Raw genomic sequence first — 26759 nt, forward strand, 5'->3', positions numbered from 1 at the left:
AAGTTCTCATCAAGTACAGACTTGCATACTTGGTATTCAGGAACAGAAAGGACACAGATCCAGATGTGAGTGCTGGACCTGAGCAGAGCTTCTGCTCTGTAGAAACACCTCATGGTTCCTACATGTGATGATGCTGCTGTGAAATAAGAGCTGCTGGTTTGCAGGCTTCAGTCTCACTGATCTCAGAGCTGTGACAAACATCAGACTGATCAGCTGATCACTGTTGTAATGAGACAACAAACAGTGAGATCAGATCTGATGGACACTTTGATGAAGGAGGACCACTGTCTCTGCACATCTGGAAGGCTGACAGATGGAATCAGCTTTATTTCCTCAACACATCAACACAACAACAACAGTCGGCTTCACATCCACTCAAACACACCATGACAACAAGCTTGTGGGTCTTCTGATTGGCTGACTGCTGTCTCTGTGTTTCTGTCTCCATTTTGCTCTCACAGCTTCACTGTGAAGCTGCAGGTTTACAGGAGACACTGGATCTTTGCTTTGATACTGACTGTGTTTAGTAGAAAACTGCTGGAAGCAGCAGAGACTGATGGAACCTTCTACTGACCTCAGAGTCTTCAGGATGCAGTCTGGACTCTCCTCAAGATCTAACAGATGTTTCACTGATGATTCCTGCAGGTCGTTTCCTCTCAGGTCCAGATGTTCCAGATGGGAGGGGTTGGACTTCAGAGCTGAGACAAGAGAATCACAGCTGATCTCTGACAAACTGCAGCCCACCAATCTGAATAAAGAATAAAAGATGTGAGTTGAGGAGACAAAGTTCCTGCTTGAAATCAGTCAGAGTTTCATCATGAGTTCAGAGATGAAGAAGCTTCAGAATGTCCAAGTTCAGAAAATGGAAACTCCAAACAGCTGAAGCCAACAGGATGCAGCTTCAAACAGTCCAACAGAAGCAGTGAAGAAGAGCTCTCATTAATATTAATGACAACATGCTGCTGCTTCAATAAAGACGGAGTGACTTCAGCTCTGAAACTCTGCAGCTCCACCAGTGGCTCCATCCACACAAACTCATGCTGAGCAACAAACACAAGGAAAAACACTCTGACATTTATTTCACTTTCTGCTCAGAGTCACACAAACACACAAGAAGGAAACGTGGACAAAATGAGGCTCCAGACTCTAAAATATCTTCATGTTCTGGAACCATGGAGACGTTTCCATCAGGACTCTACATTCACATGATTTCATTATTGATCCATCTGTCATTGATAGTGGAAAGTGTCCATCACAGTTTTCAGAGGACCAGGTGACGTCTTCAAACCGTTTTCTCAAACACAAACATCTTCACTTTCAAATGACTCAAACCAGAGAAAAGAAGAAAATCAGCAGAAACTGAAGCAGAAAATGTTCCCATTGCTCCTGATAAATGACTTCAACTGTTCATCAACTGTATCAACTTTTGTTGCCGATCGAGGTAACTTGGATTTGAACGAGAGATGTCCGATATTGACTTTGTTGCTGAAAACTGATTTGTCAATATTGTCCAACTCTCAATTTCCAATTCCGATATCAACCGATACCGATATACGTGGACTTGGAAATACTTCCAAACCACAGACATGTTGTTAGTCAGGCACAGCAAGCTTGTTACTGCAGACACACTTGCAGAGCTTCAAGTGAAAAATAGTCCAGAATCTGAACTTTGTTGCTTTTGGGTGGGGGTCAGGGTACAATCTAGCTAATTAATAAGAAATGGAAATATCTGCATTCAGAACCTCAGAATGCAGATTATAGCAACACTACAAAGATCAGTAGGTGGTGGTAGGTACTCCATCTGACTACAACATGGTGTGAATATATTATTTAGCAACTAATCAGTGAAAGACATGGAAAAAGGACATTGATTCACCTTTTAACTATATGTGCACTATTTATTCTGAAATATGTAAACAGCTGCAGTACAAAAAATAAAAATCAATGAAAATATCGTTTGTAAGAGCAAACTATATTTCAGTTCAAATAATAACAACAAAAACATTAAAATACTCTAAGAATTGGTAACTGAAATAATCAGACAAATAAGAAAATAGAAAATAAACAAATACACTTTACTACAGACAACTACAGTTCAATTAAAAAAACATTTACTGTGCTACAAGAACTGCTAAGCTATCTATTTTTATCTATTTCTTCTTTCTTTCTGACATCTTTCCCTTCTTCTGTCAGCATTGAGGCAGTGTTCACTTTTCTGGTTGCTAGATGTTGAGTTCCTCTGGTTCATCATCATCAAATAAACAAACAAGCACATGAAGAATTGTGTCCATGTTCTGTCTAGTGGCTTCATCAATATTCAATGAAAACACACATTTTTTCAGCTTTTCAGAAATACTTTTCTTAAATGTTGGTGCTATGCCATGTGTATTTATGGAACCAACATGCTGATTTGACACGGATAGTTTAGACAAAGCATTTTTATCCTCAGCCAACTTTTTACACAGATTAACAAGTGGCTGAGATCTGGTGAAGGACAAGTCGTGTTCTGCAATCAACGAGCACACGCGTGTTTTGAAATCTCAAACCCAGTCAGTCTGATGCCGATACCTCAGTGGTGACTGTTGCTCCCGGTAAACCAGTTGTCAGTATCAGAGCAGACAGCAGCTCTGTGGGTCAGACTCGTGGTGTGGCAGCACTTTTGCCACTCGTTGCAGCATGAGGTTTTTGTTAACACACGGTACAGAAGCAAGCACCAGACTCCTTCAGTTTTTCACAAAAGCAACCAAAGGGCTTTCTGTCTCTGTTTAACTCTTCCAACCACACAAAGCGCCATTTATTTTTACTCCACCATGGAATGCAGCAGAGTTATGTGACGATCAGCGTACGTTTGTCCTTCCGTCTATTTGTCTGTGAGCAACATTACTCACAAATATGTATAAAATTTTCAGAATAGGTTATAAATGACACAAGGACCAAGTGATTAGATTTTAGCAGTGATGCGGCTTATAGCCTGAATCCACGGATTTGTTAAAGATTTCTGTATCACTGCGTCACTGTAACCATGACAACAATGGACTCACCTGCAGCTGGATCTCAACGTCTTTCTAAGACTCACCCCCACTCTACTTCCATTGGCTAGTGATTTTAGTTTGGTTGAGAGCGAAAGCTGCGTTCCCCTCATTCCATTGGTAGACGAACTCAACTGGCAATGAGTCCTGTATTTTTATTTTGAGCCAAACACCAGAAATCCGTCATGGTTGTTTACACGCTTCAGGACGCAGTTTGATGATGTGATCATTTGCACGCCGGTAAATGTCTGCGAAATCCAGGCATTATTTTATCAGTTTTCATGACAGGCAAACAAATGTAAAAAACATTGACCGAGAATGCATTTTTACCCCAAAATCGGACTGATAATGTCGGTGGGCCGATGTTATCGGACATCCCTAATTTGAACATTTCACTTTCTAAAACATCACGACTTCATCCAAGAGTTCAACCAGCAGATGTTGGATATTAGTTTCTGTCTCTCAGGATGAAAAACAGCTTCAATTACAGCTGAAACTATCAGTCCACTGTTGGATGAGTCCATGAACAAAACATCAGAAACATTTCCTTCATGGTTTCAGTCATTTATCCAGTAAAATATCAAACTGGTTCTACTTTGTTCACTGTCAACACTTTATGTTCTCTACCACATTAAACTGAATATTTGTGGTTTCAAAATGTTGCTGGAACAAAACCAGACATTTGAAGACGTCACCTTCAACTCTGACAAACTGGGATCAACATTTTTCAGTTTTTAACATTTAATGAACTAAACTACTGAAATAACTGACAGCTCCATCAATAATAAAAACAACTGTTAGTTGCTGCTGTCAGTTTGAATTGAAGAGAAACATGAGGTCAGATATGAGCTGAAGTTGTTCTGAAATGTGCAGCTCAACATTTCTCTGCCACAGTCAAAGGACGAAAGCAGAGAAGAAGAAAACAGACGTTACCATAAAGATCCTTAGTGTGGATCAGTAGAACATCAGCCTGATGGCTGCAGTTTAGAGTCACCACAACTTTACATCACATTCATCTCAGCACACAAAGAAAACATGATGTCTGACCTCAGATCCTTCAGGATGCAGTCTGGACTCTCCAGAAAACCACACAGATGTTTCACTCCTGAATCCTGCAGGTTGTTTCCATCCAGGTCCAGATGTTCCAGATGTGAGGGGTTGGACTTCAGAGCTGAGACCAGAGAATCACAGCTGATCTCTGACAAACTGCAGCTTATTAATCTGAATAAAGAATAAAAGATGTGAGTTGAGGAGACAAAGTTCCTGCTTGAAATCATTCAGAGTTTCATCATGAGTTCAGAGCTGAAGAAGCTTCAGAATGTCCAAGTTCAGAAAATGGAAACTCCAAACAGCTGAAGCCAACAGGATGCAGCTTCAAACAGTCCAACAGAACCCATTGTTCCTGATAAATGACTTCAACTGTTCAACTGCATCAACTTTTGCTGCCAATCAAGGAAACTTGGATTTGAACGAGAGATGTCCGATATTGACTTTGTTGCAGAAAACCGATATGCCAATATTGTCCAACTCTCAATTTCCAATTCTGATATCAACCGATACCGATATATGTGGACTTGGAAATACTTCCAAACTACAGACATGTTGTTAGTCAGACACAGCAAGCTTGTTACTGCAGACACACTTGCAGAGCTTCAAGTGAAAAATAGTCCAAAATCTGAACTTTGTTGCTTTTGGGTGGGGGTCGGGGTACAATCTAGCTAATTAATAAGAAATGGAAATATCTGCATTCAGAACCTCAGAATGCAGATTATAGCAACACTACAAAGATCAGTACGTGGTGGTAGGTACTCCATCTGACTACAACATGGTGTGAATATATTATTTAGCAACTAATCAGTGAAAGACATGGAAAAGGACACTGATTCACCTTTTAACACTATGTGCACTATTTATTCTGAAATATGTAAATAGCTACAGCACAAAAAATAAAAATAAATGAAAATATAGTTTGTAAGAGGAAACTATCCTCACACGCAAAAGAAATGCAAGTTTCTTTTACCCGATGAAAAATTAAATTTGGTTTCCCAAAACAAAAATGCATTTGATACTTTGTGGTGCATTGTGTGTTCTTTACATTTTCTCTTGCGTTTTGGAAGGTTGGTGTGAAAACCAAAAACGGAAAACGAATCGTTGCAATACACCAATGCATTGATGATGTGGACATGATTCACACTTTGCACGTGCAATTGAATATGCACGATTTATCGACACCTTCAGTGGGTATAAATTACATTCAAGATCATAGGCATTTCACTTGCTGTTTAACTATGCCACGCTTAAACCAAATTGAGAGGAACCAAGCCATCGGACGTCTGCCAGCTGGAGAGTCTGTCCGCTTCGTGGAAGGTCACCGGTGCTCTGTGTGGTGTTGTATCGACGCTGGAGACGGTAAATGGTGGTGATGTTGACATTAAAGTGACGGGCAATGTCTCGGACAGACTCTCAAATTTTCAATGCAAGGCTTGCACACTTTATGTGGTGCCCAAGACTTGTCCTGGTCTCCAAGTTTGACCTTAAAGTAAGCCAAGTCGGCTCGCTTCACAAAGTCACCAATATTCGCCCTTTGAGATAGTACAGTAAGATTTCCACAGATATAACAAAATGCATCTGGAGTATTCACACACTTTCTACGAGCAGTAGCCATGCTTGACTTTCAATCTGAAACACAACAGGAAATTTAATTAATTCGGGTTTAAGTTGGCATTTTCCCAATTAAACATGATGGGTGTGGCAGCCACCGATACTACAAGTCCAAATGCCACAGAAAAAAAAAGTGACGTGATAGGTAAAAAATGATGTCATTTCTGAAATCAGGACCCCAAAATTAGGTAAAAACAGGTGTTAGTTTTCAGTCAGCAGAAAAAAAGTTAAAATTTGTTCGGCAGTGTAATAAAAACAACTGTTAGTTGCTGCTGTCAGTTTGAACTGAAGAGTAGAAGATAGAGAACATCAGCCTGATGGCTGCAGTTTAGAGTCACCACAACTTTACATCACATTCATCTCAGCAAACAAATAAAACATGATGTCTGACCCCAGATCCTTCAGGATGCAGTCTGGACTCTCCAGAAAACCACTCAGATGTTTCACTCCTGAATCCTGCAGGTTGTTGGAGCTCAGGTCCAGATGTTCCAGATGTGAGGGGTTGGACTTCAGAGCTGAGCCCAGAGAATCACAGCTGATCTCTGACAACCTGCAACTGATCAATCTGAATAAAGAATAAAAGATGTGAGTTGAGGAGACAAAGTTCCTGCTTGAAATCATTCAGAGTTTCATCATGAGTTCAAAGATGAAGAAGCTTCAGAATGTCCAAGTTTACACACGTGGACAAAATTGTTAGTACCCCTCAGTTAAAGAAGGAAAAACCCACAATTCTCACTGAAATCACTTGAAACTCACAAAAGTAACAATAAATAAAAATTTATTGAAAATTAAATAATCAAAATCAGCCATCACTTTTGAATTGTTGATTAACATAATTATTTAAAAAAACAAACTAATGAAATAGGGCTGGACAAAAATGATGGTACCCATAACTTAATATTTTGTTGCACAACCTTTTGAGGCAATCACTGCAATTAAACGATTTCTGTATTTGTCAATGAGCGTTCTGCAGCTGTCAACAGGTATTTTGGCCCACTCCTCATGAGCAAACAGCTCCAGTTGTCTCAGGTTTGATGGGTGTCTTCTCCAAATGGCATGTTTCAGCTCCTTCCACATATGTTCAATGGGATTCAGATCTGGGCTCATAGAAGGCCACTTTAGAATAGTCCAATGCTTTTCTCTCAGCCATTCTTGGGTGTTTTTGGCTGTGTGTTTTGGATCGTTGTCCTGTTGGAAGACCCATGACCTGCGACTGAGACCAAGCTTTCTGACACTAGGCAGCACATTTCTCTCCAGAATGCCTTGATAGTCTTCAGATTTCATCGTACCTTGCACACTTTCAAGACACCCTGTGCCAGATGCAGCGAAGCAGCCCCAAAACATTACTGAGCCTCCTCCATGTTTCACTGTAGGGACAGTGTTCTTTTCTTCGTATGCTTGGTTTTTGAGTCTATGAACATAGAGTTGATGTGCCTTACCAAAAAGCTCCAGTTTGGTCTCATCTGTCCAAAGGACATTCTCCAGAAGCTTTGTGGCTTGTCAACATGCATTTTTGCAAATTCCAGTCTGGCTTTTTTATGAGTTTTTTTCAGCAGTGGTGTCCTCCTTGGTCGTCTCCCATGAAGTCCACTTTGGCTCAAACAACGACGAATGGTGCGATCTGACACTGATGTACCTTGGCCTTGGAGTTCACCTTTAATTTCTTTGGAGGTTGCTCTGGGCTCTTTGGATACAATTCCAACGATCCGTCTCTTCAATTTGTCATCAATTTTCCTCTTGCGGCCACGTCCAGGGAGGTTGGCTACTGTCCCGTGGGTCTTGAACTTCTGAATAATATGAGCCACTGTTGTCACAGGAACTTCAAGCTGTTTAGAGATGGTCTTATAGCCTTTACCTTTAGATGTTTGTCTATAATCTTTTTTCGGATGTCCTGGGACAATTCTCTCCTTCGCTTTCTGTTGTCCATGTTCAGTGTGGTACACACCTTTTCACCAAACAGCAGGGTGACTACTTGTCTCCCTTTAAATAGGCAGACTGACTGATTATGAGTTTGGAAACACCTGTGATGTCAATTAAATGACACACCTGAGTTAATCATGTCACTCTGGTCAAATAGTTTTCAATCTTTTATAGAGGTACCATCATTTTTGTCCAGGCCTGTTTCATTAGTTTGTTTTTTTAAATAATTATGTTAATCAACAATTCAAAAGTGATGGCTGTTTTTGATTATTTAATTTTCAATAAATTTGTATTTATTGTTACTTTTGTGAGTTTCAAGTGATTTCAGTGAGAATTGTGGGTTTTTCCTTCTTTAACTGAGGGGTACCAACAATTTTGTCCACGTGTGTACAAAATGGAAAGTGTCCCTCACAGTTTTCAGAGGACCAGGTGACGTCTTCAAACTGTTTTCTCAAACACAAACATCTTCACTTTCAAATGACACAAACCAGAGAAAATGGTAAATGGTCTGACTTTATAAAGCACTTTACCTGAAGCGATACCAAAAGCGCTTTACATTATACATCACATTCACACACTGATGGTGGAAGCTGCCATGCAAGGCGCTAACCACGACCCATCAGGAGCAGTTAGGGGTTCGGTGTCTTGCTCAGGGACACTTCGACATGAGCTCTCCAGGTCAGGATCAAACCGGCAACTCTCTGATTACAAGATGGCCAATCTACCCATTGAGCCATGCTGCCCCTTTATTTCAGGGAAAAGAAAATCAGCAGAAACTGAAGCACAAAATTTTCCATTGTTCTTGATAAATGACTTCAACTGTTCATCAGCTGTCACAATTTATCTGTCAATGGAGGTCTCTTGGATTTGAACATTTCACTTTCTAAAACATCACACGGCTTCATCCAAGAGTTCAACCAGCAGATGTTGGATATTAGTTTCTGTCTCTCAGGATGAAAAACAGCTTCAATTACAGCTGAAACTATCAGTCCACTGTTGGATGAGTCCATGAACAAAACATCAGAAACATTTCCTTCATGGTTTCAGTCATTTATCCAGTAAAACATCAAACTGGTTCTACTTTGTTCACTGTCAACACTTTATGTTCTCTACCACATTAAACTGAATATTTGTGGTTTCAAAATGTTGCTGGAACAAAACCAGACATTTGAAGACGTCACCTTCAACTCTGACAAACTGGGATCAACATTTTTCAGTTTTTAACATTTGATGAACTAAACTACTGTAATAACTGACAGCTCCATCAATAATAAAAACAACTGTTAGTTGCTGCTGTCAGTTTGAATTGAAGAGAAACATGAGGTCAGATATGAGCTGAAGCTGTTCTGAAATGTGCAGCTCAACATTTCTCTGCCACAGTCAAAGGACGAAAGCAGAGAAGAAGAAAACAGACGTTACCATAAAGATCCTCAGTGTGGATCAGTAGAACATCAGCCTGATGGCTGCAGTTTAGAGTCACCACAACTTTACATCACATTCATCTCAGCACACAAATAAAACATGATGTCTGACCCCAGAGTCTTTAGGATGCAGTCTGGACTCTCCAGAAAACCACTCAGATGTTTCACTCCTGAATCCTGCAGGTTGTTCCTGCTCAGGTCCAGATGTTCCAGATGTGAGGGATTGGACTTCAGAGCTGACCCCAGAGAATCACAGCTGATCTCTGACAACCTGCAGTTCATCAATCTGAATAAAGAATAAAAGATGTGAGTTGAGGAGACAAAGTTCCTGCTTGAAGTCATTCAGAGTTTCATCATGATTTACTTTAACAACTAACACTGAACATTTTCTACACTTTCTGCTACAAACACTCGTCTCTTGTCTCAACACACTAAAGAAAACAGAAAATATGAACCACAGCAGATTTACAGCTTCATGGATAGAAGTTCTGTTGAACATAAATGAGCTTCAGCTGTCACTAAACACATCCGATCTACAACAGTAACAGACAGACAGTGAACTGACCTCAGAGTCTTCAGGATGCAGTCTGGACTCTCCAGAAAACCACTCAGATGTTTCACTCCTGAATCCTGCAGTTTGTTGATGCTCAGGTACAGATGTTCCAGATGGGAGGGGTTGGACTTCAGAGCTGAGACCAGAGAATCACAGCTGATCTCTGACAAACTACAGTGCTCCAATCTGAATAAAGAATAAAAGATGTAGATAAAATCATTGATGATCCATCAGATGTGTTCAGGTTCTGAATGTGCAGATCAACATTACTTTGTCCTCATCAATCAGCTTTTCTCTAAAACCAGCAGAGTGACTTTGTCCTTCTCTTATTGTGGATCATCATCATGTCAGCCTTCTACACACATCATCCACATGTCAGCACAACATTCATCCACCTATTCATGTCCACACATCAGTAACATCTGCTGACCTCAGTCCACTCTCTCATTACAGGATCAACATCAAATCTCTTCATTCTTTCATTTTTTCCATCACCTTCTTCTTCTGTGGAAATCAGCTTCATAGATTTGTCTCATTCAAATCTTCCACTGAAAATTTATGAACCACAAACCAGGATTTGAACTGAATATATTGACAACAGTGAACTGACCTGAGAACTTCCAGTTTACAGTTTGGACTCTGCAGTCCAGCAGAAAGATGCTTCACTCCTGAATCCTGGATGTTGTTCCAGCCCAGGTTCAGTTCTATCAGATGGGAGGGGTTGGACTTCAGAGCTGAGGCCACGATTTCACAGTGACTCTCTGAGAGTCTACAGTCAGAAAGTCTGTAAAGACACATACATGACAAAACATATTAACATGAAAGCAAACATTTTATATTTCCTTCATGCATTTGACAGCAGAACATTTGGACACATCAGTGGTTCAGCTGATCTTCTCTGTATTTGACATGAAACTGAATTCTGAATTCCTCCTCCCTTATTCTTCCTCTTCTACACTCCTTAGTTCTTTCTCTCTCTCTGTTCTCCTGCCCTCACTCTCTCCAGCAGCTTTCTGCAATCTTCAGTCAGTCTCATCAGCAGAACTCCGGGCAGCACACTTGTCCCTCATCCTTCACAATAGAAACCGGCTCCACACTCCACACCCTGCCAGATAGTTGCTTCAGCTGTTAGTGTTTTGGCTCACACACAGGTCTGCTGGAGCTCTCATGCTTTACCTGACCTGTGCTCTCTTGTGTCTGTAGTTTCTGCTGGCCGTGCTGCCTGGTCGTTCCTGTCTGTCCATGAATACCTACTCTCACCTCTGGAGGAGGTCTCAGATTCTGCCTGCCTCTGCTCTGTCCTTACTCCTCTGCCTCACTCTCCCAGGAGGATCGGATCCCACCTGGACACTTCCTCGAATCTGTAATCATTTTATAGAAATACAGGTGAAACCAGAAGTTTACACACACTGTAGAAAAAGACACAACATTTGTTTTCTCACCGTCTGACATAAAATCAGACTTTTTTTTTTTTTTACCATGTTACTTAGTTACTGGTGTGACTGAGTCAGGTTTGTAGTCAGCCTTGCTTGCAAGCCTTTTCAGCTCTGCCCACAAACTGAGATCAGGACTTTGTGATGGTCATTCCAGAACATTGACTTTGTTCTCCATAAGTCACTTTGTAATTAATTTAACAGAATGCTTTGGGTCATTGTCCATCTAGAAGACTCCTTTGTGCCCAAGCTTTAACTTCCTGGCTGATGTCTTGAGATGTAGCTTCAATATTTCCACATAATAATCTTCTCTCATGATGTCATCTATTTTGTGAAGTGCACCAGTCCCTCCTGCAGCAAAACACCCCAACAACATGATGCTGCCACTGAAGTACTTCACAGCTGAGATGGTGTACTCAGGCTTCTCCCTTTTTCCTTCCAATGTAACGATGGTCATTATGGCCAAACAGTTCAGTTTTAATTTCATCAGACCACAGGATAAGTCTCCAAAAATTAAGGTCTATTTTCCTGTGTGCATTTGCAAACTGTAATCTGAGTTTTTAATGTTCCTTTTGTAGTAATGACTTCTTCCTCGTGGAGTAGCCTTTCAGCCCATGTGGGTACAGGACTCATTTCACTGTGGATAATGACACTGTCTTACCAGCTTCATCCAGCATCTTCAGAGGGTCTTCAGCTTTTGTTCTGGAGTTGATACACACATTATGCACCCAAACATGTTCATATCTGGGACACAGAACCCTTTAGATTTTCCCATGATGACACACAAGGAAGCATTTTGTTTGAAGTGTGCCTTAAAATACATCCACAGGTGGCCTCCAATGAATTAAAATGTTGTCTATGAGCCTATCAAAAGCTTTCAAAGCCATGACATCATCAACTGGGCATTCCCATATCGCACTGGGCATTAGTAATAATAATGTATAATAATAATAATATAATATAATATAATATAATATAATATAATATAATATAATATAATATTATAATATAATAATAAGGCATTAGTAATCTTCGTGTACAAAAACATCTGACTTTGAAGAAAGTAATGAAAAATTTTTCCCAAAAATTCTGTCTCATTATTCTGGCACTGAGCAAATAGAAATAATTTTGGTTATTCTAAGTGACCTGAAACAGGAAAAGTTTAGTCTGATTTAAAGTCAGACAGTGGGGGGGAAGTGAGGTGTTTTTATACAGTGTATGTAAACTTCTGGTTTCAACTGTACATAAAATGTAAATGTTGAATCTGCAGATGGAGCACAGAAGATGGAGTTATGTTCAGGCCTCCATACTGTCCACAGTCTGTCAGTGTGATCTGATCCCATGTCTGACTTCACAAAGTTCTCAGGAGAGACATCTGGATCACAAGAACATTTTCTGTCTGTTTTTACTGAGACTTCACTGCTTGTTGGTTTTGTATAAACAGTTCCAGTGGAAAGATGATGTCGTCTCTGCTGTGGACCTGCTGCTGTCAGCTTCACCTCCATCACTCAACATTTACATTCTGCTGTCAAACGCTACACAAATCAAACTGATCACTGGATAACATCACACCTGAACATCATTAATATGAACATCAGGAAATATTCTGATGTGATGACAGACCACTGAGTAAACTTTTGTCCTCAATGTTCTTTGTTGAGATTCTGAGAAACTTGTTCAGCAGAAACACAAAGAACAAACCAACATAGCTGAATTATTTCCATCATAAAGTCATCACAAACACATTATCAGGGTTTGTAGCATTAAAACACAACTCTGAGCTTTGAGTGAATCAGATTTCTGGAAACAGTCTGACTTCTACCATTCTGCTCTGATAAACTGAGATTCTGTAGTAAAGACATAAAATCTGGACTCTGGAACACGACTTCCCTCTTTAAAATGAACAGCTGAACAACTGTAAATGAACATTCTACCCAGATTGCTTTACCCACTGCAAATGATCACTATTCTTTTATCAAACAGGGTTATTAAGGTGTTGGAAGGCTGGCTAAGTGCTTTTATCTGCAGCAAAAGGAAACCCAGACTCAAGATGACAAAACTTCAAATGGCTGCTTCTGATGGTGGTTTAGATGTTCCTAATGTGAGACTATGGCTGAATCCCAAACCGCCCCCTACACACTATCCCTACACACTACCCCTCCGTTTGCGCGTTCCCGTGGAGGGTCCTCCATATTAAGGGCCGTCCCAAACCGCGTAGTGCGGAGGGAGAGTGGACTGTTCAGCCCTTAAATAGCGAGTCTGCATCGATGCTCACTCTGGACAACTTTTTCAGGAAGTGCAACGTTGAAATAGAGGAGGAAAGAACATATTGATGTAAGTTCCACATGCGTCCATTATTTCTCTCGATCACACAACTTTTCTGGAAAGATGTTTACAGCTGGCTGAATATTGATATCAACAATTCTTTGTTTAATAAGCTGCAGGTGATGGTTTATATGGATGGTCTGCCAAAAAACATTTCTAAAATGGTGAACATTATTTGCATTATGGGGAAGTATCATATACATCAAAGTAAATGGAAAAACTGTAAACCCTCTATAATCTGCTTTAAAAATGAATTAAAAATTATCTATTATCCTTAAAGATACTGTCAGAAGTAAATCAGTCTTTATGCGATTTATATGAAACCTGATTAAAGTCTCTTGTTTTCTAAATTATAATCCTGTGTAATGTAACCACGCTTAATAACTTTAAGTCATTAACCCCTATTATTGAATTATTTTGTTTTAATTTGTTTTTTTAAGTTAAAATGCATTTTGTTCATGTAAAGGAATGTCTTATCTACCTGTCATTATATTCAGAAAGCTTGCTAGGTTCAGATGTAAGCAGATTTGTAAATGGAAATGTGAGTTTATTTTCTTCTTGTTATTGTTCTTTTTTTTGTTATATTAATTAAATTGTGGAATAAAATTTTTAAAAAAATTAAAAACACTGACAGAACATCACAAAAAGAGTGGTGTAAAAAGATAAATCAAAAGAAATAAATCGTCTTCTCTGCTGACGTTTGATTTAATTGTGCACCCCCTGACACCTTAAAATTTGAACACAACTGACAGAATTTATTCATTCATTTGTTGGATTGAAATGCCAGATAATAGGATTGGAAAACATGTGAGTGAAAAAAAGTGGGATGCTTTCGTCTTCTGGAAGCAGCAGCGATCCTTGTTAGTTGCAACCTGTGCCACAGCGCTACAGCCATGACAGTAGGCGTCTTTGTGTTACCATGGCGATGACGTCTTCCGTTTTCCGGTGAGGCGACAGGGCGTCCCATTCCTGACGATCGTATTTATACCCTCCCCCTTCAATAATAGGTGCCCTCCACAGCTGTGAGTGTGACTTCTTTTGGAGTGACACTCGGTAGTGGACGGGGAGTGTGTAGGGGGCGGTTTGGGATTCAGCCTATATCAACTTGCAGCTCACCTACGGGTGATAGCTGACTGGCTTAAACACGATCCAGCCTCCATTTGGCTTGATGTAGAATCCTCTCAGTCCAAATGTCCGCTGTTTAACCTTTTGTCTGTGAATAATTCTGATGTGATTAGGAAGAAACTGTCACACCCCTCTGTTTCCAAGGAGCTGGCTCATCAGGGTAATGACGAGCAGCTGTGTGGAGAGCACAGGTGGCAGAGATGACAATCAGTGCAGCATTTAAAGCCTGACTCCCAGCTCAGGTCTCTGCTGGTTCATTGGATCATCTACCCTGTCCATGATGCACTCCTCCATATTCCGCAATCCATTCACCTTCGCCTGCACGCCGCTTCTCGGACTCTGTTTCCCCTGTTTGGTCATCTCATTCCCTCACTGGACTCAGACACTGGACTCCGTAAGCCACCCTTTTCTGTTAGTTTATCTTTTGTTAGTTTTCACCTTGGTCTTCTGGCTTGTCTTTGTTAATTTAATTCTATTTTATTTATAGTTTTTACCCAGGCCGTATGGTCCACCCTTAGTTAGTTAATTTAGTTAAGTTCCCTGAAGTCCTCCTTTTGAGTATTGTTGTTTCATTTTTAATTTCATTAAACCCTTTTCCTTATTCACCCCTCTGCCTGTTGCCTGCTGCTTGGGTTCACACTCCCATTTCATGACAGAAACCTATTACTATTTTCTATGAAGCACTTATTTCCAATCTACCTTCAACCGCCCAGCCCACCAAGGAAGCTTGGGAGAGAGACCTGGACATCTCTATAGACGGTGCAGCCTGATTGGAGGTATGGGCACATGCTGTGGATATATCTGTTTGTAACCAGGGCAGATCTATTCAGTTTTGAATTGTACATCGTGTCCATATCAAACCTTTTCTAAAAAACAAACTAGACTCTCACTGCTCCTCATTGTGTTGGAAATGTAATACTGAGACTGGTGATTATGTGCACTGTTTCTGGTCGTGCTAAACTACAGTGGTATTGGCTAGATATTACAAATTAACTATCCACTATTTTTGGTAAGTCAATACTGCTGGACCTTATGTGCCTCATACTCTGTCTCCTCGATGTTCATATTACCAACAGTAAGCATAAAAGACTCTTCAAATTACTGACTTTTGAATGGACTTGCTCTTATATAGCGCTTTACTACTCATCAAAGTACTCAAAGCACTTATACAACAATTGCTTCCATTCAACCATATGCTCACACATTCTCACTCTGGTGGGCTGAGTGGTGGCTGCCAGTCCGCACCTATGGCCCCTCCAACATTCACACGCATTCACACACCAGTGAAGAGCACTGGAGGCAAGGTGGGTTAAGTGTCTTGCCCAAGGACACAACAGCACATGACTAGGCGAGAGCGGGAATCGAACCACCGACCCTTCGATCATTGGACAACCCGCTCTACCACCTGATCCACAGCCGCCCCCCTCTTGCTGCAAGGAAGAACATTCTGCTCTTTTGGAGCAAGGACGCCACCCCAACAAAGAAATCATGGCATAATCTCCAAATGGACTATATCCCTAATGAATATATTACCTGTATGCTGCACTCAACAGTGGACACTTTCCATAAAGTCTGGGAACCGTACTTAAAATATATTGGACCTACACTGTCTTCTCCCATACTATCAGGATTTCCTAAACTGGCCTAGCCTGCCGACGTAAACTCCTGTCTGATCTGGAACTTATTGTCTTGTCCCACCTGAGCTATTTTTGTTTTGTTTTTGTTCTCCACATTGTTTGTTTTCTTTCAAAATCAATTAGACATATTGTTAAAAATTAACAGCTGAGTTCAGATCAATAAAATTCTCCATGACTCAGTTTAACACACTTTGCAGCGACAGTCTCTGTATGATCACTAGTTATGGATTCTCATGTTCACGTTAACAAGCTTTAGATAGAAACTGTTGGACAAGTGACTGAATCACTTCACTGATCTCTGGATTATTCTCTGTCTGAGAAACCAAATCACTGTTTCAGGATCAATATTACCTCATCATTGTCATGTGTGACCAAAGCAGCTGCTTCAGCTAAACTTAGATACTCAGTTTAAATTAGAGGAATTATCTGTTGAACTATCTAGCACTGCAAAACAACTTATCAATCTTTGAGATTAATAAAAACTTATACAAAAAGAATAAATTGACAGCAACTCAAAAAAAAAACACACAAATCCATTCAAGCTGTTCTCCCAGACTTTACAAAATGATTCAGATTGTATTTTAAACTCTGAACAGGAGTGAATAAAATCTGCTTTCAGAAGCTCCTCATGTAATAATAACTTTAGTGTGTTCACTGAAAACTGTCTGAACCTCCAACATGTTGTGATAAAGTGATGCTGTGATAAAACCTGGACAAGAACATCTACAGTTCTTCATGTGTTTCAGTAGATCTGCATGTTTCCTCCATCAGCCAAAGGAAGAAACACAAAAGAAACAACTGTCAGATAACCAAATATTAGAATGAAACATCCATCCATTCATCCTCTATACACTGCTTTATCCTCACTGGGGTCGTGGGGGGTGCTGGAGCCTATCCCAGCTGATTCGGGCAAAGGCAGGGGACACCCTGGACAGGTTGCCAGTCTGTCGCAGGGCTACATATACAGACAAACAATGACACTCACATTCACACCTTCAGGCAATTTAGAGTAACCAATTAACCTCAGCATATTTTTGGACTGTGGGAGGAAGCCGGAGTGCCCGGAGAAAACCCACGCATGCACAGGGAGAACATGCAAACTCCATGCAGAAAGATCCCAGGCCCACCCCGGGATTTGAACCGGGATCTTCTTGCTGCAAGGCTAAAGTGCTAACCACTAGCCCACTGTACAGCCCCAGAATGAAACATCAAACAGTTATTAATTTAACAGCTTTAAACACAAGCAAATGAAAAATCTACATTTTCACAGTGTTTGAAACATCTGAAGAACATCTGAGACTAAACACAGCTGACATGTGATGTTTGAAATAAACAAGCGGAACACTGAGAATAATGAGAATGTTCTGGAGAACATCTGAAGAATTGAACTATTGATCTACACTGACTGATCATGTTCATCACATCTGGACTCACCCAGCCTTTCTGCAGTTCCTCACAGCTGGAATCAGTCTCCGTTGTCCCTCCTCTGATGTTCTGTACTTCTTCAGGTCCAACTCATCCAGAACCTCCTCTGACATCTGCAGCATGTAGGCCAGAGCTGAGCAGTGGATCTTAGAGAGTTCCTTCTCTGATCTGTTCTCTGATTGAAGGAACTCTTGGATCTCCTGATGTACTGAGAGATCCTTCATCTCCATCAGACAGTGGAAGATGTTGATGCTTCTGTCTGGAGACATTTCATCACTGTTCATCTCCTTCAGGTTGTTGATGACTCTCTGGATCATTTCTGGATGGTTCTCTGTCCAACCCAGCAGACCTCCTAACAGTCTCTGGTTGGACTCCAGACAGAGGCCATGAAGGAAGCGAACAAACAGATCCAGGTGACCATTTTTACTGCTGAGGGATTTCTCCATGACTCTGTTCAGGAACACATCCAGAGTGTCTCTGTTCTTGTCTTTCCAATCTTTTCCCAGGAAGTCCTCCAGAACCTTCTGGTTCCTGTTGGTGTAACAGTGGAACATATAGACTGCAGCCAGAAACTCCTGAACGCTCAGATGGACGAAGTAGAACACCTTGTCCTGGTCCAGCACTCTCTCCTCTTTAAAGATCTGTGTGAACACTCCTGAGTACTTTGAGGCTGCTTCCATATCGATGCCACACTCTGTCAGGTCGGACTCATAGAAGATCAGCTTTCCTTTCTGCAGCTGCTCAAAAGCCAGTTTTCCCAGAGACTCAATCATCCTCCTGCTGTCTAGATCTGTCTCAGCTCCTTGATCATACTTGACCTTCTTGACTTTGGTCTGAACCACCAGGTGGTGGATGAACATCTCAGTCAGGGTTCTGGGCAGATCTCCTCCCTTTCTGGATCTCAGCAGCTTCTCCAGAACTGTAGCTGTGATCCAGCAGAACACTGGGATGTGGCACATGATGTGGAGGATTCGTAATGTCTTCATGTGGGAGATGATGCTGCTGGCCTACTCCTCATCTGTGAATCTCTTCCTGAAGTACTTCTCCTTCTGTGGGTCGGTGAACCCTCTGACCTCCGTCACCATGTCCACACAGTCAGCAGGGATCTGATTGGCTGCTGCAGGTCGTGTGGTTATCCAGAGGTGAGCAGAGGGAAGCAGCTTCCCTCTGATCAGGTTTGTCAGCAGCACATCCACTGAGGTGGACTCTCTAACATCAGTCAGGATCTCATTGTGGACGAAGTCCAGAGGATGGCGACACTCATCCAAACCGTCAAAGATGAACACAACCTGGAAGTCTTCAAAGCTGCAGATTCCTGCTGCTTTGGTTTCTATGAAACAGTGATGAACAAGTTCCACCAAGCTGAACTTTCTCTTTGTCAGTAAATTCAGTTCTCTGAACGTGAATGGAAACATGAGCTGGATGTCCTGGTTGATTTTGCCTTCAGCCCAGTCCAGAGCAAACTTCTGTGTTAACACTGTTTTCCCGATGCCGGCCACTCCCAGTGTCATCACTGTTCTGATTGGTTTGTCTTTTCCAGATGGGTCTTTAAAGATGTCTTCTGGTCTGACGGTTGTTTCTGCTCTGTTTGGTTTCCTGGATGCTGCTTCAATCTGTCTGACCTCATGTTCATCACTGACCTCTGCAGTCCCTCCCTCTGTGATGTACAGCTCTGTGTAGATCTCATTCAGAAGAGTTTTCTGTCCTGCTTTAGCAATGCCCTCAAACACTCTCTGGAACCTCTCCTTTAGGCTAGACATTAGTTTGTCTTGACACCCGGACAGAATCTCTGCATCAAAATAAAAAAAAGTACACAAATGAGAAGATCCTGTGAAAAAATGTCTGAATGAAAACATATTCTGAGTGGTGTGTTATAGATTCATCTTATTGGACTGTCAGATCCTCACTGGGTGGGAGGTTTTATGGTAAAGTCATCCTTTGTGTCATGAAATCAGAGAGGATGATGCAAACACAGACTGAATCCAAGCAGAGAGGAACGGTTTTACTGGGGTTTGACAGATATTAAAATCAGAGTTTAACGACAGTCATGAATCCAGAGAGTAATTCTGGCAGAAAACTGTTAATGCTGTCAGTTATTATATGTATTTTCCTACTCAGTGATTCTCAATGCAGCTGCTTATTTTTAACTTACAGCTGCAAACTAGAGCTGTTAAACTTTAAACTTCATTAATTTAGACATGATACTCAATATTTCTGTTACACTATCCCATAATAAAGGATTTCACTTTGGTTTATGGCCAAACCAAAGTGAAATTAATGCTGAATATTTTCTGAAATAAAAACCGATAGATTAATCAATTTTGTAATCTTTACTCTATTAACTGCAGCACCAGCAGTGTAGAACAGGATGGGCAGCCACTTAGGACCAAGTATGAAACTCTTATTTAAGAATTTTCTGCATCAGCAAGTGAAAGCATGTGGGTTCCCATGGTAACACAACACATACACTGAAATATTGTACCTGCATAGCTTCATTCAGTGGAATCACAAATGTACAGATCAAGTGGCTTTCAGATAAAACTTCAGCTAAGAATCTGTTTCACTCAGAGAGAATTATCAGAAGAAGAATTGGTGAAAGGAAGATGCTTCTAACAGATGATTAAATTTCAAACTCTGAACATGACCTCCTCTGGAGCAGGTTAGCAGCAACGCTAATTAGGCTTCTTTCCATTAACTGCTGTGAAGCCCATTTTGTGTATGTGTGTGTTGAGAAATGTGTGTTTGTGTACATTTAGAAGTATAGAAAGTATAATGTACTGCAGATCACTAATTCCACTCCACTGTCTCCCACCATCTCTGTCTCTTACTCACACATTATTACGTCCTGCCGGTGGCGCTAAGGGGTATGGGGCAGGAAACAATACAAGAAAGCAAGGTGTAAAATGGAAGAATAAATTGTAAATTTAATAATCAATGAAGTAGGTAATACAACAAAAGGTGTCCCAAAAGGGTAAATACAAATGATAGAAATGATATTTAACAAACAATAAAAGTAACTAATTAAATAACAAAAATAAGGATTTAACTAAGTCAACTAATTTAACTCAAATTTAGCTTCTTTAACTGTATACAACAAAGGCTAAAGATAACTAAACATAACAAGTGTCTCAACTAAAATACAAGTCACAAAATAAACAAGGCTAGCCAGGGTGACAGATAGTGATGTCAGGAAATGTGTCGAGGCTTCGAAGTGTGTGTCGAGTGATGGAGGGGGCGTTTCCACGAAGCGCGTATCGAGGCCTGCTTCATTTAGGGGAGGAGCCAAAAATGATGACGTTCGAAGCCTCGTGAGCCGGTTGAACCACCTGACTGCTTCAGGCAGTGGTATGACGTGATTCAAAATATAACGGGCAGCGAAAGCAATGGATTCCCCTGTTCACATCTTGTGGATTTGTGCCTTCTGTATATTGCATTGGAATCGGTTTGACACTCTTTTTTCCATGGAGCCAGCCAGGAAGAGACGATTCTCCCCTGTGTGGGAGCATTTTGACTTGATTTCACCTAATAAGGTAGGCACATAGCACAAGTGAAATTTAATATGAGTAACTGTGACAACACCGCGCATCGCTTGTTCTAATTTCTTTTTTCTTGGTATTTTAAAAGGTAAAATGTCTGTTGTGTTCCAAGGAGCTTGGATACAACAACAACACCTCATCTATGCTGAGGCATTACAGAGCCCTGCATGAGAACAAGGAGACCAACCAAGGTGGATCAAGCTCAGGTAAAGCATTTTAGGATGCAATGATAAGTCAGCAAATAAAAAAAAAAACCTAAGAACATAGAATTATATGTTTGCATATTAAAATAATAATTTATATTCTGCATATTACTTGTTAGTTAATATATGTAACCAAATAGTGCATTCATTTTCTCATCAGGAGTGAATGATGTGAATGAAGCCTTTTTGAGCATGGTCATTGAGGATTCTCAGCCCTTCTCTATTGTGGAGGACAAAGGGTTCAGGAAGCTTGTTCAAGCTTTAAACCCTAACTATGTTCTCCCCACAAGACAGGTATGTATGTATCTGAGCACATGAAGCATTTTTCACCATTTCCCCATAATGCCCATTCTAAGAGTGTTCTTTTCTTTTGCCTCTTTTAGGCTTTAAAAGCTATGGTGGAGAAAAAATACAAGGAGTCCAAGGAGAAAGCCAAAGCCATGGTCTCCAAAGTAGCCTCTGTTAGTTTGACGTCCGATATGTGGACCTCAATAAATACAGATGCGTATTTGGCGGTGACGTGCCATTTCATTGATGCAAGTACTGCTTTGCAGTCCGTTGTTTTAGGGATGCTGCATTTCCCCCAGGCCCATACTGCTGAAAATCTGGCCAGTGTTAAATCAGCACTCATGTCTGAATGGGGTATCATCAATAAAGTCACCTGCCTAGTGACTGATGGTGCTCAAAATATGGGGGCTTGTGCTAGGGAGCTTCGTTGCGTCACACAATTTGTGTGGCACATACTTTGAATCTAATGGTAAAAAAGGCTCTGGACCAAAACCCTGCACTTTCTGACATCCGTGCAAAGTCCAGAAAGATAGTGGGCTACTTCAAGAGTAGCACCACTGCAAAGGTATTTTTTTGTTTTTATTGCAAGTGCTTGTTTTTATTCTAAATAACACTGGTTTGTTTAAATTGCTGCTGCAGTGACACTTGAATTAATGTATTTTTTATGTCCTTTTTTAAGGAGAGGCTGACAACAGTGCAAAAACAAATGGGCCAGCAGGCACTGAAATTAATTCAAGAAGTGGATACAAGGTGGAATAGCACCTACCATATGCTCCAACGCCTTTATGACCTTTGAGAACCTGTAGGAGCAGCTCTGGCAGGCCTGCGCACCGACCTTACATCTCTCACCTCCGAAGACTACAATATTATAGGAGACTGTCTCAAAGGGTTGGTGCCTTTCAATGATGCAACAGTTGAACTGTCAGAGGAGAAACGAGTGTCTGGCTCTAAAGTCATTCCACTTCTGACAATGGTACACCGAGCGCTGGAGGAAGAAGACATAGTCAATCTTCAAACTCCAGAGAGCAGAGCACTAGTTGAAACCCTCCAACACCAATTAAGGGAGAAGCTCTACGCACTCCAATCAACGAGCATTATGGCACTGGCCACACTCCTGGATCCCAGATTCAAAAAGATAGGGTTCTTTAGCCCAAATAAAGCAGCAGAGGCTGAGAGGAGGCTCACAAGTGAGTGTGCTGGTGTCATGCGAAGCAATGCCATGTTGTCATCATCATCAACGTCCTCCTCCTCCTCCTCCTCATCATCAGCATCAGCATCCTCCTCCTCAGCATCAGCATCAGCATCCTCCTCCTCCTCCTCCTCATCATCAGCATCCTCCTCATCACAGCCACATACATCAGAAGCTTCCCCGTCTGCCACGAGATGTAAGGGATATATTGTAATGATGTTATTGAATGCAGTCACAAATTACAGCCTGCTTTTTTATCTTTCTTAGGTAGCAGACTCTGGCAGCGATTCAACACAGTCCAGCAGACAACGACCCAAAATATCACTGCCGATGCAACGATTGAAGTTCAGATGTACCTTGGCGAACCAAATATAAACATTCTGCAGAACCCTCTCGATTACTGGAATAGACAACAAAAGACCTATCCGAATTTGTTCACACTTGCTACAAAAATCCTTTGTACCCTGGCCTCATCTGTTCCTTGTGAAAGGGTATTTTCAAAAGCTGGAGAAATACTGTCCAAAAAAAGAAACCGCCTGAGTCCCAGCACAGTTGAAAAATAGATTTTTCTGAATAAAAATGAATAAAAAGTTGTCCCTACTTTGTTTTTCACGTTGTCACTAGTAACACAAGCACAGTCACAAAACAAGTAGCACAAGCACATAAAATTTTATTTATCAAGCCCGTTTTACAATTAAAAATTATCGAAGCACTTCACTGAAAACCAGAACCTGACCCCAATCAAACAGTCAAGCTACATATCTCAAATCTCTCCTCAATTTGTTTCCACTTCCCCCTCTGTCCCTGCTATCAGGAAAAACACACTATAATAAGTATATTACTTGTTTATTGGCATTATCATTTAAACACAATTCAAAGCTTCACATAGCAAAGCCAGTGTGCCATAGGCACTCTGCCTGTTTTACTTTTATTTGTCCACTTGATGGCGCAGTAGAGCAAATGAAGCACCATGAAGCTTCGACCTATGTGTGAACCAACAGGATGGAAAGCCTCAGTGCTTCATGAAGCTTCATCTCGCCATCACTAGTGACAGAACAAAACGGGGAGACACAGCACAAACGAGGGACTGGGCCAAATGAGCCCAGCCCGCGAGCAGCTGGAAACAGTTCAAATTTAAGGGGCGCGTCAGAACCAGGTGGCCACAGATGATTGGCTGAGGGCACAGGTGGAGAAGCCAACCGCAGGACTGAACCGGGGCGAGAGCTCAGAGACCAACCAGGAACGGAGGGAGGAGCCACAACGTTTCGCGGGGTCCACAGCGTCACCAATCACACACGAGTCTCCAAGCAGCATATTTGCATACAAAATTAGACAGGGTAAAGCAGAGGAGCACGAGAGGCGGCGTTACCAACAAGGGCCAAGCTGAGCCCGTAACACACATGGACACACCTTTACCAACCAGTCCATTGATACAAGTCAATCGTTTCTGTGTTGTCATGAGTACAGATGTGCAAAATGATGGTTGTGTAATTTTTTAAGTGTAGTATGTGAAGTGTGACGATATCCTTCTTAGAAAATGTCCACATTAGTGTGAATGAAGCCTTAAACTAAGAGACTAAAGACACCAACTGCAGTGTGTTTGCTTTGGTTGTCCACATGGACAAAGTGTGTTTGGGATCAATCTCGGGGCTATTTTCTGCAGTTCCTGAATTCATTTTGACTTTAATCACATCCATGTGCAGATTGTTATCTAATGTTTTATGTTCATGTCAAATTGTGGTTGTCAGTTTTTATATGGTTTAGTTTTCTACTGGTTTTTGATCAGTAACGTGTCTCCTGTGTGTGGAGACATGAAGAATTAGGTCAGAAAATATTGGCAGATTCAAACCAGTGATTCCCAGGTGGATAATGTATTTTGTGTTCTCTCCAGATTTTGTCAGACCTGCTTTGTTGATCACAGTTTCACAAGGAAACTTTGTAATAATGGTTTGTGCTGCTACTGTGTTTTTTGTTGATTGTTGCTTATGCTTGATAGATAATGTAAATTAATCATTCTGGCATCTATGTATTCTTCTTAGAATCTCTGAAACATCTCATTTTAAACTTCACCTGACTTACCTGTACGTTCTTTGATGGTTCTTAAGATTTTCCTCACCAGATCAATTTTATTCATCTTCATTAAAACCTTCTCAGTGACTTTAATGGCATTTGTAGTACCATAGATCTGGACCATTTGATCCACAGTGTTGACCCTGGTTGCCTTCTCCAAGTGAGACTTTGGGATTGATTTGAAGTCTTCTCGGACACTTTCTTGGTTCAAGAACCATTTGAATTTTTCAAAGTCCTCATCTCCTAAATCTTCCAAAGTCCTCAGAAGAACTTTTTGAGGCGTCGTCATCTTTCACCCTGTAAAGATCCAACAGAAATGACAAAAAATAAATCATTGCTGTGGAAACAGCTGCACAATTTACTTTATGATTCACCACCAGTCTGCATGATTGAAGCAGCTGTTGGAGATATTTTCCTGTACAAGTGAAACTGTTTCATGTTTTGATTCATGAGATATCTGGGGATCACAATAGTACTTATCACAAGTTAGCTCACAGCCAGTGAAAACAAGGAGAAACAAGTCTAAGATGCCACATCTATGTTTCATTTCAAAGGAATATCAGGATAAACAACGATAAGACTGAGGTGTGAGAAATCCAAGTGTCAGTAGTGTTGGTGGATGAGTGAGGCATGTGTGTGAGTGTTACCAGCGAGAAACAAATGAGGAAACAAACTACAGACAAGAGGTGTGGATCCTAGAGGAGAGAGAGATGATGTTTAGACCAAAGTAACCTGAGTGGAGGCCTACAGAGGTCGAACCAGTTCAGTCTAATGATCCTCCCCAACACCTTAATATGGTCAACGTCTGAACTGTATGGTTGGAGAAATAAAGTCCAATGCATCAGTCTCTGGTTTGAGTTTTACACTGACTATGTGATGATGGGCAGTAAAAACCACCAGGGGCAACACTTCACAATCAATGGAAACATTGAAGTGCTGCAAATCCCACACCAGAACCATCGTCTCCTTTTCATTGATTCAGTAGTTTAGTTCATATTTATTAATCTTCTTTGAAAAGAAACTCACAGGACAACCCACACTCAGGGCATTCTCCTACAAAAAACAACAACAACCACAACAACCCAGCATCCACTTGGTTGGAATCTCTGTGCTGCCAATAACACTGGAGCTAAAAACAAGAGAGCTTTTACTCCCTGAAATGCCTCCTGACATTGTGGAGTCCAGATAAACTCAGCTCTCTCCTTTAACAGGTCTGTCAACAGGGAGACTAACGATACAAAGTTTTCACAAAATCAAACATTCCTAAAAGACGTCTCAGCTCCTTTTAGGTTACTGGTTGGGGAAACTGCTGCACAGCTATCAAGCAGAACACACACACAGTTAACATGCACCCATCAAGTGCATGAATAAACCACCATGTCCTCCAAACACACTGGACACTCGGAGAGACCAGCAACTTTCTAGTTCATCGAATGCTGAAACCAAATGACATCATTGAGTAAAGGAAATGTTCCAAAGCACCCTGGCTCTGAGCATGAAACTCAGTAGATCTGTTCTGTTTAAGTTGATTGAGCAAACAAATTGGATGTAAAATTGGAAACTTGACCAGATTGGATCATTTTTGGAATGCAGCAAATCGGGGTACTTTGCCATGCAGACTTGTCAGAACCACCACTTGGAAAACTGGCTCTCCTACAAAGTGGCCACTATATGGCAACCAAGATCCCATCCAGGAGGAAATAGCATTGAGTGCTGCTCCTCACTGTTGATGCTGACATAACTCTGTCAAACAACTGAGACAAAACAGAACTTACTTTCTGTGCTGCCACCAACTCTGTGCTACAAACAGCTATCTGGTTTACCTGGAACGTTCATAGCAGCTGCAACTAACTGTAACTAGTGTAGCACCGGAGGCAGCTCAAATAACAGCACAGGCTGGGAAAATATCACCTGGAGTCTCCCCATCAGAGTCTAGAAACTTCA

At 41.1% G+C, this 26759-nt stretch overlaps 1 protein-coding gene and 1 pseudogene across 2 annotated transcripts in view; one reads left to right on the top strand and one right to left on the bottom strand.

Annotated features, from left to right (window-relative positions):
• Positions 1-26759, top strand: part of LOC127531988 (zinc finger protein OZF-like) — a 184259-nt gene that overhangs the window by 116732 nt on the left and 40768 nt on the right. The window lies entirely within an intron of this gene.
• The window catches only part of LOC127531949 (NACHT, LRR and PYD domains-containing protein 14-like), a 38125-nt pseudogene that overhangs the window by 7199 nt on the left and 4167 nt on the right, over positions 1-26759 (bottom strand).

The sequence above is a fragment of the Acanthochromis polyacanthus genome, chromosome 22, assembly GCF_021347895.1.
Source record: "Acanthochromis polyacanthus isolate Apoly-LR-REF ecotype Palm Island chromosome 22, KAUST_Apoly_ChrSc, whole genome shotgun sequence".
In the NCBI taxonomy this organism is placed as follows: domain Eukaryota; kingdom Metazoa; phylum Chordata; class Actinopteri; family Pomacentridae; genus Acanthochromis; species Acanthochromis polyacanthus.